General features: G+C 43.8%; 2 pseudogenes across 2 annotated transcripts; both read right to left on the bottom strand.

The window, feature by feature from the left end:
- Positions 1 to 5,331: 5,331 nt before the first annotated feature.
- Positions 5,332 to 10,074, bottom strand: LOC110986290 (TLC domain-containing protein 2-like; annotated as a pseudogene). The gene is made up of 4 exons (XR_015423727.1): positions 9,802 to 10,074; positions 8,541 to 8,623; positions 7,844 to 7,926; positions 5,332 to 6,896 (listed from the first exon to the last, which is right to left on the bottom strand). The product of XR_015423727.1 is annotated as a TLC domain-containing protein 2-like (transcript).
- A 2,931-nt stretch (positions 10,075 to 13,005) lies between these two features.
- On the bottom strand, positions 13,006 to 16,720 carry LOC147795630 (TLC domain-containing protein 2-like; annotated as a pseudogene). Its single transcript, XR_015423726.1, has 4 exons — positions 16,464 to 16,720; positions 15,995 to 16,077; positions 14,388 to 14,470; positions 13,006 to 13,525 (listed from the first exon to the last, which is right to left on the bottom strand). The product of XR_015423726.1 is annotated as a TLC domain-containing protein 2-like (transcript).
- Between the last annotated feature and the right edge of the window lie 420 nt (positions 16,721 to 17,140).

The raw sequence follows: 17,140 nt of genomic DNA on the forward strand, positions 1-17,140 counted from the left end.
ACCATATCGGTGTCCAAAGATCTTATACGGCGCTACGATCTTTGTTGATGACTCACAGAATTACAGGTGATACTGAACATTATTGTTGATGCAGTATTGGACACAATAAGGGTTGTGATCGCACTGTGAATCAGCATAAGCGAATAGTCCCCCAAATAAGCAACAACTGTTATATTTTTGTTTCAGGATTCCGGAAGATCCTTTGGGTACGATTTTGATTGGTGCAGCGGCTTTTCTTGTTGGTGGGCTACTTTTGCCACCACACTTCTTCACTTCAGAAATCTATGATTATGGCAAAGGCCATCCGATTGTGAGTGCTATGAATATTCATGAGTCACTTGTCAACCAAACAACCAGCCTAGGTACGAAGCAGAATTAGAGTTTAAAAAAATTGGAACTGTTTTTTTTTTAAATTAAACAGTAACGTTACTTAATAGCCCCATAAATAATGCTGATATGCTGGACAACCTGTTCTCATTGGTCTATCCGCCATGGTTACACACCCACAAAAACCAACATGGCATATTTTCTGAAACTTAAACCAAGTGGTAATTGCCCCCTAACAATACATTTAATAAACAGTTTCTTATCCACAGCACTGTCTAGTATTTCTGGATGGATTTCAAGGTGAAATTGAGAGGACAAAATGGAATATCTGTATCGGTTGGCAGATTTCTTTCTAGAATCTGATGAAAACAAGTCGGCACATTTTTACAGTATGTAAATTAGATTTAGACTGTGGATAAGTTGGCCCGAACATTTTTGCTGAAAATGTTTTTCCTCCAAAAAACACTGGGTTGAATTCTCAGAAAGGCGATATTTTCTTGTCAAGGGGCAGGGGTAGTCCAGCATTATTGGCATTAATTATGGGACTAGTATATGCTTTGCAGGTGAGATTTTTACTTGCCTCATTGGGAAAAGATCCTTACAAGTGAATGGAATCATCACATAGTCATTTGTTAAACCCCGGCTGCTGAAGGTCCTTTGCAACCCATTTGACGGGCGACGCACGACGGACGACAGGCGACGGCAGATATGGAATTCCATAGTAGACCCATTGGCATTAAATGTTTTTCCATGAACGAAATAAGGAGGCGAGTGTTGCCAGACTGTGCTGCCCCTTGATCTGTTTCTCTTACACCGTCAATACTAAACATTCACTATACAGATACTGTTTACTTTTTTCCCCATTGAGATCACTAGGCAGAAATGGACCCGAACACGGTTGAAATCGGTTTTATTGTCGAACATTTAAGAAATTAAGAATATAAATAAAAAATATCCATGTATTCAACCCAGAAAATCGCCCTTGGAGTTTTGCACTCACGAAATTAAAAAAAAAAATAGGTGAGGGAAAAATCTAAAAGTTATGTGGTGTTGACCAAGCATTCAGGCGCACGGACTCCTGAAATTCGCTAGGAATCGCAGTTACCGGCTTCCATATAGGACTCTTCTGGGATCTCGGGGTTCCCGGCCCACCACACTTCCTCCCCTGCCCATCCATTTAACCCCAAAAAGGGTTCGAGCGACCATGCAAGGGAGGAAACGAGACAAGCCCCTAAGCCCTGGCCACCGAGTCGGCCATACGTCTCGAACCTGTACTAAGGCGCTCACCTGGACTTCGCGGACAGTCCCAGCAGAAGAGCTTACCCGGTTGGCTAAGGTACTGTTGGTGTTTGGCGGGGGGGGAATTAGAGTCTCTTATAGCTACTGACTGACAGCAAGCTTTGGGAAAATAAAAGTCATCAGTGGGATTCGAACCCACCGTCTGATGATCTGATGAGCAGTAGCTTAACCATCTGGCAATTTCCGAGAATTGCTTTTGGCCGTTCATATTACGACGAAAACAAAATCATTAACCAAGTTGTAATGCACAGAATTTTGCTCTGCAAAGACCAAGTGATTAAAAGGCTACAATAGTGCATCATGTAGCAAAAATGCACAAGGGGCCAACACACAATTCTCACTGGCAGCTTTTCCTTCGTAAATTAAAATTAATGCGCGCGCATCAGTATGGTAAAGTCCCCGGACTACACGTCCGTCCGGACACGTCTCGACTCTTGAAGGTTGCACTACACCAATATACGCGCCAGTAGGAGTGCTCTGCCCAATTCAAGGAGAAATCTTCGCCAGACCAAGGCGCTGAAAAGTACCCCAAGAGTTTATTTGAAAAAGCGGAGATTGTGTGGCCCAAGAAATTGTGGGATTGTGGAAGAATGGCCCAGAATGAACTCCCCAGATTCAAACGCTCCCATCCCAGGGCGAAGCATAGAGAAATGCTACTGAAAAATTGTTCCAAGAGACTGAAAAGGTGGAGGGATGTCATTTGAAAAATGGCCGCTGATGACAGACTTCGGAGCGTTCACTTTTTGGGGGGTGAGTTTGTTTTGGGAGGATAATTAGAAATTTCAAAATCAATTGAAAGCTGAATGACCAAAGAACACTTTTTGGGGGTGGGGGTGGGGTTGAGAGGCCCGAGGACCTCGGTTGCCTGCGCAAAGCACGGGACCGTTCCGTAACCTGAAGTCCCCCCCCCAAAAAAATACAAATTATGCAGGACTAAAAGTGCCATCAGAGTAAATGACACTGAGTCCTGACATCTCACATTATTACAAGCAAGAAATCGCCACTTTGAGGTAAAGAATTGCCGTCAAGGTAAAATATCTTCAGGGTATCGTCATCTCCTGGTGAGTAGCAAAAAGATGTCGACATCCTGGTTGCAGGATGTCATTATCCCATGATTAATTATATCATGGAAGATGTGTTCCTTCCTCCATGATTATATCACGAAGGCTGCCATCGTGTGATAAACTATCTCGGGATGTCGACTTCATATACTTTAAAGATCCTGCAATAACTTTTTGTAAAAGGATGTTCTTATGCTGTGATTAATCAACTCGAGACGTCAACATCTTGCCGATATGAATGTGTCGTCATCCCGACGAAAAATTGTCAGGATCTCAACAAGTCGAATGGCAGTTCCAAGGCTCCGTCAAACAATGCTGCTCCCAAAAATAAAAACCGCTGTCAAAACTCAGTTAAACAAAGGATGGCAGTGAAAGGCGTCCGTACCTTTAAATCGGGATGTAAACGGACGATTTTTGTAAATACTTGACTCGTGATCTAATCTGTTGACAAAATTTTCTAAATTAGCAGAGAATTACTTACCGTCACCGAAGAGGGGAAAGGTCGCCTGGGATCAAAAGCACGGCCTGCTTAAGTTTAGCAGGTGGTGATATTTACATGCCAAGTTGTCTCGCGTCTCCTACTGCGTTCGACCGACCGTCTCTTTAGGGATGATTCGTTAACGTGGATAATACAAGCATTTCGTGGCGTATCCAGGTAAACATTTCTACCCTGAAAAGTGGAAGTGTTAGTGCTTTCAATAAAAAAAAGGCAACATGTCTCCAGGAAGTGGGAACGTTGCCGCTCTGCCCCGCTAGATACGCCACTTGCAGTAACTGCAAGCGTCTGCCTAAACGGAATCGGCCGGTGCAGGGTGGGGCTGGAGTGGGGAAGGCTTCTTGGAAATTGTCACATCTGCTGCTACCATTTGCATCATCGATATCCCTTCCTACATCTTAGCTGTACTCGAAATAAAACATATACTTGCAAGTCAACTTACGATTGTCTTGGTATTATAGCCCACACGATAAAGAAGGGTAAAACGATGAGGCAAGTCAGTTGGTTTTCATTACACTTCTGGAACGCAGGTGTGCGAGAACGCTGAGGTGTGTTGTGTAAGACTGGAAATGATAAGCCGAAAAGGAGAATAGATAGTACATGTACTGGTGGTATATGCCTACTTCAATTTCAATGGGACAATTTGTCGCCATGTGTCTTCTCCAAGTACATTGCTTCTCTTTCGAGTACTCTTAGCGACACCAGGCGGAGTTCATTGCTACTACATCCTCCAGTTTTGGTTGCCATAGTGGTGTATTACTGATTCATTTCAATGAAAACCTGAACAAATTACAGTCACGGCCTGGGGTCATTTGTGCAGCAGTGAGTTTGACGAGAAATAAGCCAAACTAGAACATCCTTCGCTTAGCGGTAGTTACCTGGGTCATAAATTTGTGTTGAAGGTAATTCAATGGATAAGAGTCAGATATTTTTCCATTTGTTGGCCTGCGGATCTGACAAACCATCAAAAAGAGAAACAGTCGACACTGGAAGTATTTTCGATCCAGTGCGAGAGTAGTACTGGTCTGCAGACCACACTGAAACCTTTCAAGTTCACTCGTGAGACACTAAACCCAGTTGTCACGGTATAGACTAATCCGATTAGACGCCAATGCAGTGGCACTGCACTCACACGCACATTCTACAGCTTGACGCGCGCGTGCATTTGGCAAATCGCGACATCCTATTGGTCGAACAGGCCCGTAACGCGCGCGTACCACCTGTTCATGAGCGTTGTGCCACCGCAGTAATGGCTTCTAATTCTGCTGGTCGAATTACACTATACCGCCACCAAATCAAATTCCACATCAATGCCAAGACACTGTAGTAGACACAGCAGACGACGCCAACAGTCCCCTCTCGGTTGGGCCTGTCAGCGTTACTACAATTTACCGGGGACAGTCTCTCCGAGGTGATCCAGAAATTGAAGAAAAGCTTCTGAAACTCCGTCGTCACGGATCGCCAAAGTTGCCTCCACCAACTGAATGAGCGCCCTCCTGGTATTGAAAGGCAAGCGCAAATGGGTTGAGGACGTCCCTCGGCACGAATGAACTGGTCAAACTGAGCTACTTCTCAAGCGATGGGATCCAAGATGGCCTGGCCAACAAGCCGGGAACAAGCTCGAGGGGAACAGCAAGTATTATCATGAGTATCTTGAAGTTGGGATTATGATAATCAACATGCATTGCAAGAACGCCACCGCGGAAGCCCTGAACATGAATACGTTCATAAACTCGATTTTGAATTATTTGGATACCAAATACCAGACAGCATGAAAGAAAGTCTCAGTAGTATAGAATTCCATATCTGCCGTCGCCCGTCGCACATCGCCCGTCGTCCTTTCGTTTTTTCACACTTACGCTTTATCGTTTCACATGTATATGTACTTGTTCGATCGATCCATAATGCCTGACTCTCATTTTACCATTAGAACTAGGTGATGTATTCGTTTTTGCCGTTGCGCCGAACTCCACTTGAAAGAAGAAATAATATCCTTTCATTCTAAAAAGACTGACATGGGTAAAGTGGCGTGTATATGACATAATACCATTTTTGTTACATAAATAAAAGAACAAAATAGACTCTTGTTAGGGTAGGCTGTTGTTCTTGGTAACTTAGTTACTCTAGACGTAACTTTACTCGTTAACGGCCTGACGTTACGGCTATAGCCTATGTAATATTTCTGTCTCTCCCTGGCCCTGCACGAAATCCTACAGAACTGAATGTAAATAATAAATGATTTACAATGTTTGATTCCTTAATATTTTTCATAAGAGACGAACTGATTCAACATTATTTTGAGGGCGGGTCTACCTATGATGAAATCTGCTGTATACCCCAAATTAGACATGACTTGAGTTGCAGGTAGGCTCACAGAAGTCTTTTAAATGTTTTTAAATCTGATACATTAAAAAGGTGTTGTTAAACGTCGAATGTACATTTCCAAACCGAATGAAGTTTTACGAACAAACCATCCCCGTCGTTCGAACTCATTTTCCCCGACATAAAACATAGGTTTCGAACTGGCACATGCATTTCATCACACATCTTATTTCATCCGCCTTTAAAATACATTCGATTCACTCGAACGCGTTCTGTTACTTCTGTTCAGAAAGTTTCACATCCGGAGGGGCACTTGTACTTATGATGATTTACACTTACGTCACTATTAATTGGCCCCTTGGGTCATCTGGCGTCACTGCGAAACATGAATTATGCATGTCTCTTGGCAATGGCATCGCATGGTGCCTGGCCGCACGCACTCCCACCCACCATGGAAAGACACTGTGGAAGGATCACAGAGCAGCTCCGGTCCATGGGTGCACTGTCCCAATTCAAGGAAAATCCCCTGACGACATGTACATGTATAGTGTGAGATAAAATATTTCCACCCGAAATAGGGAGAAACTTTAAAAAGTCTACTTTGTTCACAAGTGGGCCACAGCTGTGGTTTCTGCCAAGTCGGCTACATGCCAATGAAGGGATTGTGCAATCTGGGACTTACAGCACGATTATGGGATTTGATAATATTGTGAAACTTAGACTGTCTTTGAATGCACGAGGGGGGGGGGTTTCTGTGAGGCCTAAATGTATCAAAGAGGGGGCGCAACTACTTAGCAATGGCGGCTCCTTTGGTGGGAACTGCATTTTGCTCGTTCGCAAACGTAACGACTCTGCAGACGTTATTAGTAGTGGTTCCGTCTTCAATCGTAGGATTTGCCACGAAGTAAGACGAGTTTCGGGCAGTTGACCCTATGAACAAATCTTAGAAGAATGGAGGATTGCATGCTTTTTAGAGGGTCTCACGGAGGCTACGATCTGTCGTCAGTTCTCCATGATGAAGTCAACTTTTTCGATCTTAGTGCTCAGGAAGTCACTGTGAAGTAGTCGCCAGATCATCGTGCTGTTGATGGCCAAGATCACCCGGTGGGATCAAGGGAGCCAGGAACGCCAACGCCCGCGGCATCTCCGGGTGAACGCCAGTTGCCGCCAGGTAGCAGTTGAACACTATGGGCGCCAGGCGACATGTGATGGCCGTCGCGATGTTGAGGACACGGTGCATGCGGTAGAGGGAGGAGTCTTTGGAGAAACCCGTAGATCAGCAAAACCTGCCGAGAGTGCAGGAACACGGCGCTGATTTCGGGCAGCAGCGATATTATTCCCAAGCCCATTTCTGCCTGGTACGTTGCCATCACGTAGTATGACAAAGCTACCTGAAAAGTATTTTCAAAACAACAATTAAAACCTCTGCAAGGTCATTCTACTTTACCTTAAAAAGCTATTTTTGTTTTAATGAACTACGGAAATGTGGCCATTGCAGGTACCACTGGAAGCTTATTTGAAGTATGGTGGACACAACAGGAGGGCGCAATTTGAATTGAGTAAATTCTAGCAAAAGATTTTCCCCCAAACCTTATAGCGCCTTCCTATTGTGTCCGCAATACTTCAATAGACTTATGCAAATTTACGCCCCCAGCCAAGTGATATGAGCCCCTAGCCGTACCAAGAGAAGGCGCAATTTCACAAGCAGTGGAGGCGTCTTTGGTAGGAAATGCAAACCTTACAATCGTATCGCTGCCAACAAAGGAACATTTACGCAGAGACCATACATTAAGGAATAAATTCGTTAGCCGTACTATTCGCCTGTGTGGCGAGTACCAAAAACACACGCCCTCTTTTGTTCCGCTCGGAGCAGATACACTTAACTCCCGAAGGATTCAACAGTTTCCATACACTGAGGAAGAGTACAGAGATGCAAAGAACTGAAGGTCAAACAAAAAATCGTTGCATGTTTCCTGCAACAAGTTTAAGATTAAAATCAATAGAATTTGAATATCAAGGCTATGTGGGAGGTCTGTTGTGGACATGGGCTGGATATCGGACAAGACTGTTTCACATACATTTAATTATTATGAGCCTCAAACTGGACCAAGAGGGGCGCACTTTTCCTAGCAACAGGCCGGGGCTCCTTTGACAGGAACTGCACTTAACTGGTTCACAAACGCGTATGAAATGCAAGCGTTATGATCACGTCACTAGTGTTAATGTTCGCTACCAACAAAAGTACACTCCCAATCTCGACCGATAAGGGGTTGCTTCTTCGAACAATGCAGTAATGGGAGCGGATGCACTAGCCGTCTGGTTTGGTCAGTTTACTTACAAGAACGTGATGCAGAAGGACGCCCCACTTCTTATATACGCCAGAGTGGATCAGAATGTCCCACGTGTCGTACAAGAAATACCCTGACGACAGGTAGAAAGAAGAATGGATTATGTCAATTTAAGACAGACTGCTCTCCTTACAAGCAAAATGTAAAACAAAAATAACATTCAGACACTGAAATGGCACACTTGACACAAGGAACCTTTTGGGGGGAGGGGGTTCTTTTTATGGGGAAATATCAAGTCTTCTCGGCGTGCCAATTTATGCTCCGAGTGTAGACAACTAAAGACGCCGTTGATGCACACAAGCGTAAGACGTAAAGACTAGTCTCCTCTCAAGACTGGCAATAAAGCCATTTTCCCCTTCAAAGTGCATTGTGTATTCCCAGACAGTTGTGTACATGCAATTACAAAACAAACTCCCTGGTTACGGTGCTGAGCAGTTCAGATACAGGGCCGTTGTGTATATGGAAACTCGAAGCAACAGTGATGTCAGGTACGCCAACCAATTCAATTTTTACATGTGCAATCAACCGTGTAAAGACAGTTGTCGGAAAATAAAAAAACCTATATATCACCTCCGTCAGTAGAGCATAACACCCACAAGGTAGCAAAACTACGCTTATTGCATTGAGTCAGGGTTAGCGATGAAGTGGTGATTTTCGGAGAATAAGTATACCAAAAATCAGTCTTACCGGTTGCAATAGCCAGACTGGCTTCGGCAGTGCTTGCATAGTATGTATGGCTATACAGCAAGAGTTTGGGCTGGGTGAACAGACTGAAAAAAACATAAATAAGATATGTTTGGGACAAAACAGTGTTGTCTTTACCGCAGTCAAGCAATTAAACATAACCTTTCTACCAACATGCTGAGATTGTCCAATTCCTGAACAACAGTTATCAGTGGCTACACAACACATCCAACAAACCTCTTAATATACGCTTAACATTTACGCCTGTTCACAACTGAAAGCGAGTTGAAGTATCTAATCACTTTAACACGCATTATAAAAATAGTGCATAGGCTTCTGCCAGTGCGTATTTATAGGCAAAAGGGGCAAATGCTTGCCTCCCAACCGAATATAGAAAAGAAAATGAGTATTTTTTTGCTGATTCGGGTGAGAGTACAAAAGGGGACAAAAGAACCCATCCTTGCACACCGTTCTTTGCAGTTATTGTCAAGCTTCCTACAAAACGTGTGTGAAGGCCCGGAGAGAAGCGGGTCAGTGCATTACCAAGCTAACTTGTTCGATTAGGGGTTACGTACCGTGAAATAAGAAAACACACCGTCGAATGCAGTACAGGCGCAGGCATGTACATGTACGTGTACATGTATATTGTACATGTACAAAGTTGGACAGCGTGCACTTCTGGCCATTGTGTAAGAGCTTGAACAGTTACCAGCCTGTCGACATGAGTTGGTTCATGAGCATTAAAGGACTGTCAAAAACCGATCAGTCCCAACCGAAGTCGGTCAATATTTGCAGTTGTCTGTACGTTTGGAAACAGTACAAGTTCCTTGTGTCATATACATGTAAAACATCACGTTAGACCTACTTCTTAAAACTCGTTCCCTAAAGTGTTAGACCTTCTTTCTTTGCAAAAATTGTCCTAAAATTCAAAAGCCCTTCCTCGTGTATGATACTCGAAAATTGTGATGTTCCGGTATGGAATTCATGCCCTACACAATCGGACGCCTGCATATCGTCTGTTTCACGCCCTTTTAAGTGTCTTGATGAAAGTTTATCCCCCCCCCCGCCTAGCTTTATTTCACAAGAACAGAAACCGGGGAGTCAGCGCAGTAAGGCTGTGTCCGGCTGACAATATAACATGACCCATGGCAGGCACCACTTTAATCCATTTCTTATTCATGCTTGCGACGCTGGTGGCCCTGGTCAAATAGCTCAGACATGGACCGGGCAAAGTATCGCGTCACTGCTAATAACCATAACCTACCAATACACAGCAAGGACGGACAGAACGAAAGCGCTGAAACACGACGTGGTTGCGTTCCTCCACCGGTGGCGGTCCGTGCTGGCGTATTTCCCCGGCGGGAGCGGCACGAAACCCAGGTCCAGCGCCGAATTGAAACCTTGGTAACCAGCAGCAGAGACTACGGTCATGGCAGCGAAGAACCTGGACATGACTGCGACTCAGATTTTAGCAAAAAGAAGCGCTCACCGGCGCAGACGACGGCCGCTGCCTACGACGGGTTGGCCACAGACTAGTACCTTCCGGCGGACCGTGAGGGCGCAAGTGACCGCTTCAGTAGTTAAAGCATGCACAATAGAGGCTTTTCGTGATAGCCATCTTGCAAGGCAAGTCTTTTGTTCCATAATGTTGCAGACCAGTAAATAAGCCGCCATAGACAACAATGATAAATATCCCCACTTCAAAAATTCAGGAAAAAAAGTTTCTCAGGTGTTCAAGACACATATCAAACTAAGGCTCACTTCCTCATCTTGCATTTTTCTTTCAATTTTCAACAGCTTAACCGTTGACTTTTGAAGATATTTCTCTCCAGAGAAAATCACCCGTCGAAACAGTCATGAGGCCCATCGCTATTTTGAAATTTATGCCTACACTCCATTGCAAAACAGCGATTTGGAGGGCCCCGTTTGGTCCGATACTTTCAGAAATCCAAGCTGACAGTCCTGCCCCTAGATTCCATCCTTTAACAAACCACCCAGTCAACGTGCCACGAAAGGCTCTAATAGCAGAGATTTTGACAACCTACAAATCGTGATTCGGTCCGTGCAGGCGATTTTGGACCTATTTACTGGGCTGCAACCATAGGGAAACTTCCTTGTACATACCCTGTGGAACAACTGAAAGCATGGGCCTGCAAGATGGCAACCACATACACCTGGAAACCCCCTACACTTTGGTTTTCTACACGTGCACCGCATTGTTCTAGAAAGATTTCAAACAGTTATCTTTTAACTTGCTCTCGAAGTGAAACGCAATCTGTTGTGGAGTAGAATATGTTTTCCACAATTTTAAGAGCGTTTTACAGGGAGTACGTTGCAAACGAGTTGCATGTCACAATCAATCACTGAAAACACATTTCGCGCCAAATATTACAATGTAACTCGCGTCGTATGAGCGAGCTCGGTATTTCAAACAAGCAAGGTCATTGTGCAGAAGCCAGTACAACAACCTTTTACATGGTAAAACAGAAACAGAAGATGAAGTTAAACCGAGACTAAAAGGTGTATTTTGAGGTTTGTATTTTTAAAACTCCATTGCAGGTACCCTTTAACAGCATGTCAATATCAAATGTAAATTCCCAGCAAAAAGTACAAAACATTAGAACACTCCATTGCTGCTTTTCACGGATCTGTTAAATTTGTGCTTTAGAATATCTAAACGTTTGAGACAGAGCGTGGACTGTCTTTTTGAAAGAACGCTGAAATTGCAACTCAGTCCCATTGACATTATGTTCAACGTCTAATAACACAAGAGCAATTTTGTGGAAGTACCGATATGTTCTATGTAAACATAATAATAAAAATTATAACACACAAAATACCCACCCAGAGGCTGCTCAAGGCGCTTCCCATAAGTCTTACCCTGCTCATTGGGCCCACAAAATAATCCAAATACAATTTGGAGTATATTTGGGAGTAGACGGCTTCATGCAGCCATTGCTGCGCAAAGCAGCTAAATCAACCACACTACCCATCTCTGCCCTCACAGGGTACCAAATTACTCCTGGGTGGGGAGAGGCAATGAGTTACAAAGTACCTTGCCCAAGGGCACACGCACCGTGATCCCAAGCTGGATTCGAACCCGCAACTACTACGAATCCAATACTCTTAACCACGAGGCCACGACACTCCACACTCCACAGTTAATATATACACACAGCACCACAAAACAGTTCAAAAGAAAACTTCGAAACTTCAGACAGTAAACGAAAATGCCCAAGTCTGTTTAAAAAATTAATTAACTCCAACCTGCACCACTGAATAAGAATGGAATCATGCCCCCCAAATTTTTGTCGACAGCTAAATTGTTTTGGAGTCATCCATAGATAATCTCAGAAGTTACAAAAAAAAAACCAAACAAGGGTTGTTATCCACTAAAATGAAAAATTAACGAAATCCCCACAGAAAGATGTGCATGTAAGTCTGTGCAACAGTGATCTTCTTTTAATTACACACAAACATTCAAAAGGTACTGTAGAAATGTTTGTATAAAAAACGTTCATAACAAATATTTATTATTACGAAAGGCTATTAATGCCATTTTCATTTTTCACAGCAGCTATTCAAATTTTCAAAAGCAGCTATTTTTATTTTCAAAAGTACATGTAGGTGTTTTTATTTTCCTGAGGAGCTATTCATATTTTCAAAAACTTTACGAAACAAGGTTTTGGTCGCGGGCTGTGGCTTATTTTACGTACAATGACAACAGCTGGCCTGCAGCCGAATGGCTGAGGCTCATTCTGCAGCCCGTTTCAACAAGGCCACGCAAGTCTGTTTTTAATCACTTTTCCAGCGAGCTCTTGAAAATATATTATAAACAGCTGCTCACGAAAATAAAAATAGCTGCTCACGAAAACAGCCGCCTTTGAAAATATAAATACCTGCTCTGGAAAATAAAAATAACTACTCACGAAAATGAAAATAGCTACTTTTGAAAATATATATATCTACTGTGAAAAATAGGGGTGGCACGAACAGGCTTTCGTAGGTTATAATGTGCGTAGTGTAAAAAAACTGAGTTATCTTTGAGCGGTTGAGCACGTTGCCAGTAGTTTCGTTCGTGTTCTTGACCCAGTGAACGTTGGGCTGAGAAAATTTCTTCTCTGGTTTGATGGAGGTTGCAATCACACAGGTCTAGTTACGGGGGACTGTTTACCACCGAATACGTGGGCCTTTAAATGTATTTCTCACAGAGCACTACGCGTTAGTACATTCCCTCCTAATAACTAAAAAAATGCCGCCCCAATCATCAACAAAATGGCTGACCATGAGCAAAATACGTAGAAGTGCAGCTTGCTTTCGCTTGAAAAAAGTATCACCATCTAAAAAAGGCATCTCACGCGAAATTTCTCCGAGATATTCGACGCCATTTTGGTTATTTCTTTGGTGGAATAATGTCACGCAGCGTCTCTTCAACGACTGTCTTGGCATTTTGCGTGCCGTCGGTGTTCGTTACACGACCATAGGGATACTAAGCTTAAGACAGCGGTTGGAACGAGCAAATCAAAATGTTTACCCACGAAGCCGCTGGTACTGTAGCCTATCCCCAAAGGAGATGCAAAAATAAGCTCCATTTTATGCCTAGTTTTCCAAAATAAAGTCAACTTTGTCGGTCTTCGTGCTAAAAAATCACTGCGAAGCAATCGCATGAGCATCATGCAATTCATCACCAGCGCAGAGAAAGTTAGCAACGGAAGAAGCGTCTGCAGCGCGACCGACGCCTGGCCGCGGCCGCCAATGAAGAATGACATAAAGAAGACGTAGGCCACGGGCACCAGACGAAAGAACAGGCCGGTCGCCAGATTGAAGGCTCTGTGCACGCGGTAGATGGGGGAGCTCTTGGAAAAACCATAGATCAGCAAGAGCTGACGGGAGTGCAGGAACACGGCATTGACTTCCGTCAGCAAAGCGATCATGCCCGAACCGAATTCCACCCGATCCCTGCTGAGCATGTAGAAAACCAGTCCTACCTGGATTGTAAAACAACATAATAATACATGTATAGAATAGCGCCAATCAATAAAACAAAGTGAGCACGAACGTTTTGTGATAGCACACACGTCACACCTCCGGGGATTAAGCCTTGAAACAGGCCAGGGTTATTTTCTCAAAGCTAACTAAATCTTTTGAAATGTTGCGACCAAATGAAACTGTTACAAACGTATAGGCCTCACGCCAACATTAAATTGGAGTAGTGGGACTCATGAATTTATGAAACTGAAGCCTGAAGTTTATGCTGGAATCTTACTTTATAAAGGCACAAGAAAGAAGAGCTCACTCTCAGCAAGAGCGAGTCCTTTATAGATCCACTCAAAAAGAGTGAAAATCATTCTAAAAGAGAAGCCATGAAAGGACAGCTCCTTGGGGAAGTGGAGAGTTCACTTTTTTGGAATGGTTTTATGGAAACCTTGAAACCATTTTCCAGCTTGTTTTTTGACCATTTTATTTTTCGGGAAAAGTTTCTTTATACCATTATGTGGTTATGCTCTGTGATTATATACTGTCGTGAATGTGTTGAATTCCATTGTTGAATCATTTGTGGATCTCATTGCACAGAGTGCAAAAGCGGCAATATAACTGCAAGGCTCCGTCATTCTGAGTGCTCTTTCTAAGATCATTGCACGTTGTTAAAGGGGCCCGTTTGTTTCATACGGATCTGGATCTCGATCAGTCGTCCTGACGCTGGTTCGCACCATCCACTATGCTGGTATTGGTGTCCGTAAACCAACGACGGATCGCTGATCGTGAGGCAGATCTGTGTGAATTAAACACGGCCCTCGATTATACAACCCCCAAAGGGGCGCGTTTTGAGCGCTACGGCCATCTACTTACAATAACATGGTGAAGCAGGACTGTCCACTGCTTGAACAAACCTGTGTGCATTATGATGTCCCATGTATCGTAGATGACATAACCTATGTACAGAACAGGCGCAAAAGTATACATAAATTTGTCGATTACACTGCTTCCGGTAATCTTCCCAGGGGCGGATCCAGGTTTTTTTTGGGGGGCGGGATGTCATACAACGGGATTGCTACAAAGTTGTCGCCGATGCATAGTAAATGCATTTAATCTCTTGTTTTTTTCCTTAACCAGATACGAGAAAACTAAGACCCCTACATGGTATGCGCTTTTAGCGGTGTTGGCATTGAGAGTGGGGGAGGGATGATCCCCGCCCCCAATCTCGGATCTGCACCTGCTTCAATTCAAGATGTTTTGCTTTATTACAAGTAGTAAAATTCTGGTGCTCAGCTTTCCAGAAGAGATACATTCAGCAAACAAAGTACACAGAGAGCGAATAATCAGCAGCTTTTAAATGCACATTACAAATTCCTAGATGTTTTTAAAAAGTTTAAATTTTAATGAGGCATACAACTGGAATGGTTCCATACGCCTAATGGACAAAGTGCTCATAAAAGTTTATATCAAACATTCAGTTTTCCGGCGCGTTTCTGACACGTTTTACCGTACAGTTTTCACAATCAATCCGCAGGGTCTTTTTGAAAGAAACAAAACAAAACAAAAACAAAAAAAGCCTTAGGAAAACCTGATCTCAGGTCAATGAAAAAACAAACAAAACAAAAAAACAAGAAACCGGAGCAGCATTTTTAGAAAACACGGCCTAACACTGCCAAACTCCTTCACTTTGTGATCAGGGCTAGAATAATTTAATGACAACAGCCTGTCACCGCACAACTCAAACTGCAAGTTGACCGCGAACATACGAAAGCCAGTAAAAAGTATCCCTCGCCACAGTAGATGTGTGATGGTTGAAACCGGAATTTCGCCAAAACCAAGTGTGTACTGACTGTACATGTAACATGTTTAATGAGTCCAAATTCTCCTCGAAGATAGGACAAACGAGATCACGCCAGCCTGAAAGAAAACATCCAGTTACCAAAACTGCAAAAATGTTTCGTGTGAAGGACGTTCCCGTGTTTGCCGATAGTTTTACGGTGAATGTACTCAGTGGCACTTGTCCATTTGCTTCAGCAATCACATTCTATTGACAAATCCTGCCGCAAATAACATACTCGTCACACAATCTCTATGCAAAGTGAACTACTGATCCGAATACATATACACTGAAGAGTGACCTCTACGGTAACTGCCTCGACTTGCGTAGGGTTATTCTCAGTGCAAGACGCTATTGTCTGCGAAAGGTCATAACCCATCACTGACAGACAGAGCTATTGCGGCACACTATCTCATGCGAACCATGCGTCAACAAGTTCTTCGTGTGTGATCGTGCCGTCTTTCAAGGACGGGTTACAATCCAACCCCGTCTTGCGCGGAGACTAGCATGCGGGTACACGCCTTATTCCGAGTCTAATATAATATTGCATTGTAGTTATTGTGTTGCGCACCTACTGAAGCATCTGACCTTGACAAGAAAGCTGATCGAGTCACGCCTATTGAAAGACACACACATAACTCACCAGTCATCACAGCCAGGCTAGCCTCCGCCAACTCGCTGTAGTGTGAATGAGGGGAATGCCAGGCATCTGGATAGCTGAACAAACTGAAAGGAGGTCACGCATACATAATGTTAAGTTTAGAGGAAGATTTCAGTGCAAAGATTATTATAATCAATTCACTACAGATGTTAGATTTCAAATAAACCTGCAGACGTACAGATAGACGGCCACCATATGGCGATAAGCAAGCTAACTAGCGAGGACTACAGACTTACAAAACAGTGGGCGTCCTTGTCCTTTGATTGGCCAAAATATTTTCACCCACGGAGGTTCAGCCATAGAGCATCTACTCTCCGTAATCTCACTGCCCGATGATATTTCACAGAACCCCTCGTAAAGTGTCAAACTGGACGGTTTTCGAAGTTCGAATCGCAGAAGAAGAATATACACTATATGTTTAATGCCTACACAAGACCAAGTTTGGACGTACCAGTGCAGCGTAAGGACAGACACGACGGTTGCATTGAGGCACGACGTAGCCGCGTTCCTCCACCGGTGGCGATCGGTGCTGGCGTATTTCCCCGGCGGTTGCGGCACGAATCCCTGGTCCAGCGCCGAGTTAAAACCCTTGTATCCGACGGCAGCGGCCGCGGCCACGGTGACGAACAGGCCGGACATGTCCGCGGCTGGGGAATGGCGAGGCTCGTGGCAACAAGGACAACCTTCGGGATGTAAAGTCACTGGGTAAAGTAGACAGCGCTAGCGCGGAACAGGTGAACGGGGAGGGCGCACTGACTGCTACATAGAATATGAATTTCTCGAGCTCCTAACCTAAAATCAAGGGCGGATCCAGAACAGTTTTTTAGGGGGGTGCTGTTGCATGATTTTTCAGTGTAACCCTTAAGGGCTAAGGGTAAGGCTACATTTGTTCCTTGTAAACATTTTGGGGATTTTTCTTTGGGGGGGGGGGGGGTTTCCATGCCTCCTGGATCAGCCTTGATGGAACTCAGCGGCACGTTTATTTAACTGTCTGATATTCCATTAGACTGCCCCCTTAAAATGAATGCCAAAATCATATAATTAAACCAGTGGTATAATTAAATAACTATACGAGTTTCACAATGAAAAGACGACCTTAGTTGTGGGGACATACATTCGATATGATAC

This window comes from Acanthaster planci, unplaced genomic scaffold (genome assembly GCF_054643075.1).
Source record: "Acanthaster planci isolate LZ-2023a unplaced genomic scaffold, COTS_SCS Contig1, whole genome shotgun sequence".
NCBI lineage: Eukaryota > Metazoa > Echinodermata > Asteroidea > Valvatida > Acanthasteridae > Acanthaster > Acanthaster planci.